This window comes from Meriones unguiculatus (assembly GCF_030254825.1).
Source record: "Meriones unguiculatus strain TT.TT164.6M chromosome Y unlocalized genomic scaffold, Bangor_MerUng_6.1 ChrY_unordered_Scaffold_23, whole genome shotgun sequence".
NCBI classification, from domain to species: Eukaryota; Metazoa; Chordata; class Mammalia; order Rodentia; family Muridae; genus Meriones; species Meriones unguiculatus.
Window position 1 is genome coordinate 17,453,066 of NW_026843709.1, and position 3,811 is coordinate 17,456,876.

A 3,811-nucleotide genomic window follows, 5' to 3' on the forward strand; every position below is an offset into this window, starting at 1 on the left:
AAATATTTTCTGGGCCTTGAAGGAGGGAATCTTCTTTTTCCTCTATTCCTAGTATTCTTAGGTTTTGTCTTTTTATGTTGTCTTGGATTTCTTGCACCATCTGTGTCAGGAATTTTTTAGATTTAACATTTTCTTTGACAGATACATCAATTTCTTCCATTGTATCTTCCACACCTGAGATTCTTTCTTCCATCTCTTTTAATCTATTGGTTATGCTCTCCTCTGTAGTTCCTGTTTTCTTCCCTAAGTTATTTCTCTCTACAATTTCTTCTATTTGTGTTTTCTTTAATTTCTTCAAAGTTTATGGAATGCTTCATGTCATCTTTGTACAGGGGCCATGTTAATTTTCTCTATATCACTCCAATTTTAGTATATGTACTGCTGAAGCGAGGACCACTTTATTTCAGGTGGTCATTAATAAAGTCACATGTCCTTGACTTCTGAGTTTCACATACCATGGATTTCAGTATTATTTGTTAAATGCATAGGTACATCCTCAGTCAGTGAATTATTTTTTCTGAAAATGCTTCCTGATCAAGGCTACTCTTTGAACAAAAGGAGTTTAATTAGGACATTGCTTACAATTTTACAGAGATCATCCATAATGTCATGTCAGCAGACAGTCATCTTGTAGTCCTTCACAAAAAGTAGAACTTTACATATTTAACTAGAAGTGGCTAGCAGAGAGGGAAGACTGAGAGAAACAGAGGAAAAGCTAGAGATACAGATTCTCAAATATAGAATCTGAGACTGATAGAAACAAAGATATAATGTGATAGAGACTCCATTCTCTCTGGTCACTTTCTTTGGCATATCAACCATAAAGCATGCCCTCCTATAATGTAAATCCAAAAGGAATTATATTTTTTAATATTTTTTTAATTTTAATTTTTATTAAACACACTTTATTCACTTTGTATGCCTCTATAATCCCCTGTCCCATCTCATATAACTTTCCTTCCCCCTTATCCATGCATGCTCATCCACAAGTCCACCTGGGAGGTCTTTCTCTCTTTTCTTCTGATGCTAGGCTATTATATAAGAAAATGCCTACATTTTCTTCCTCTGTGCCCTCTTAAGGCTGTTGTACCAACATGATGAGGTGTTCAAAGATCAGGCCGATTAGTTCACGTCAGAGGCAGTTCCTGTTTCCATTACTTTGGAAGCTCCTTGGACACTGAACTGCCATGGGCTACATCTGAGCAGGGGTTCTAGGTTATCTCCATGCATGGTACTTAGTTGGAGTATAAATTTCAGGAAATACTCTTATACTTAGGTTTTTTTTTTTCTCTTGCTTTTCTTTTGGAACTCCAGGCCTCTCCAGATTTTAGTATTTCCCACTTCTTTCATTAGATTCCATGCACTCTGCCCAACAGTTGGCCAATAGTGTCAGCATCTGCTTTGATACTGTGCAATGCAGAGCCTTTCAGGGGCCCTCTGTGGCAGGCACCTAACTTGATACCTGTTTTCTCCTTCTGCTGATGTCCATCCTCTTTGCCTTTCAGGATGAGGACTGAGCATTTTAGCCAGAGTCCTCTCTCTTCATTAGTTTATTTAGGTGTAGAGATTTTAGTAGGTTTATCCTATATAATATGTTTACATGAGTGAGAATGTACCATGTGTCTTTCTCTTCTGGTATAGCTCACTCAGGATGATCGTTTCCAGTTCCCACCATTTACCTACAATTTTCATGATTTCCTTATTTTTATTGCTGGGTAATTTCTAATATGTAGATGTACCACAATTTCTGTATCATTTTTTCAGTTGAGGGGAGATAATAGGTTATTTCTTGGTTTTGTCTCTTACAAATAAAGCTGCTACAAACATGGTTGAACAAATGTCTTTATTTTGTACTTGAGGATTTTTGGATGTCTGCCTAGAAGTGGATAGCTAAATCTTGAGGAAACACTATTCCAATTTGTATGACAATGCACCCGATTGATTTCCAGAGTCATTGTACAAGTTTACTTTCCTACCAGCAGTGAAGGATTGTTCCCTTTCCTCCACAATCTCTCCAGCATATGTTGTCACTTGAGTTTTTGATCTTGGCCATTCTGATGGATGTAAGTTGAAATGTCAGGATCGTTTTGATTTGCATTTCTCTGATGGGTAATGAGGTTGAACATTTCTTTCAACGTTACTCTGCCATTCAATATTCCTATTTTGAGAATTCTGTTTAACTCTGTTTCTCATTTTTTTAAATTGGATTACTTGATTTGTTGCCTTTCAAAGTCAGTCTACCACTAGGGAGATTGGGTGGCAGTTAATTGAGTTGTGGGGTCAGGGCATCCTATTGAAACTTTTAAGCAATCTATGGTGTTGTTATTAAAATATGTTGTTCTCTGCCCTCAACTGATAGATCAGTGCCATGTTCTTGCATCCACAAAGATGGTTCCTTCTGAATCAAAAGAGACCTTACAATACTCAGCTCTAAATGGGATTTTCCTATGAAAATCTCCCTCCCCTCAGGAAGAGTGTCATAAGTAGTTGAATTGAAGATAAAAGGAGGACAATTTCCTGAAAATCAGGCCACAGAGAAAGATGATGCATTCAGACTTGATGAGACTTGATAAGCTAGGGTCAATTAGAAATGGAAAGAGGACCTCCCCATCTGGGAACTAGAGAAAGGGCATAGTGGTAGAAGAAAGAGGGTGGGTGGTATTGGAAAGTGAAAAGTGGGCAGCAGAGGGGATACAAAGTGAACAATTTGTAATACTTAAATACATAAGAAAAACTGTGATCAAGGCGATGATATATACAGGATTGATGCCTTCTTCTTGTGGGTGGTGACAGGGTAGAGCAAGGATGAACTCAGTTTCTTTAAGGGACTTGGCACTGATACTCTGATCATGTTCCAATGAGAATATGAACAACACATACTAAAATTGATGATTTTAAAGATACTAAATTTTTAGTGTGACATATGGATAGAAATTTGAACATGGGAGCAATAGAAAAAGAGTGTAATGCATATTATATGAAATTACATAATCAGTAAAAATAAGTTGACAACTTTTATGACTTTGAACATGGCAATAAGATTCTGGTAATGCAGGGCAGTATTTGTCTTACTAAGTTATGCTTTCCAGGAACTCATTATGGAGCAGAGAATCCTGGCCATGAACTAGTCATTACCCAGCTATCTCAGACATCATGAGCTCAGGTAGCACCTATGAACCAGCAGTCCATGTACTAACAATGCTTTGAGAGAATTTGTCTGGAGGACACAGATGCTCTTGTATCCTAGGCGTTAACATGGACCATTTTCTCTGTCCTGAAGGCCAAGTTCTAACTGTAAACCCCAAGACAAGGAGGGTTCCTGACTGATCACACATTAGGAAACATCTATCAATCCAGCCCAGTCTGCCAAGGAAAGCCTGCTCATAGAGGGATGGCAAAACTAGTGTGAAACAGTACCAACTATCGAAGAGTTTATTGCCTCTTAGTTCTCCTTTTACATTCACAGATCTCTCACTGTTTCAATCAAAGCTGTCCCAGGAATTATCTGGTTTCCTTCTCATTTTCCTTCCCTTAAAGACTCAGTACACCAGGCAACCCTGGTCCCTGTCAGCCTATTATATCAATAAAAATGTGAAGGTACATTTAGTGAGTATGTAAGTGCACAGTTCAAAGTCACAACCAAGGATATTTCAGATCCAAGACCACAGTAGGAGACCACCTCTTCATTCTGTACATTCCCCTTAATTCCACATAACTTTGGAGCTTCCCTACTTAGGAAGCTGTAAAATTAAATAAACATTAAAGTTTCATTTCCTACCTAACATTTTCACAGAGGTATACAAGAGTAAAA

At 37.8% G+C, this 3,811-nt stretch overlaps 1 non-coding gene across 1 annotated transcript; it reads right to left on the reverse strand.

The window, feature by feature from the left end:
• Positions 1-286: 286 nt before the first annotated feature.
• LOC132651660 (U6 spliceosomal RNA) lies at positions 287-394 on the reverse strand. Its single transcript, XR_009589244.1, has one exon. It is a non-coding gene; the product is annotated as a U6 spliceosomal RNA (small nuclear RNA).
• Between the last annotated feature and the right edge of the window lie 3,417 nt (positions 395-3,811).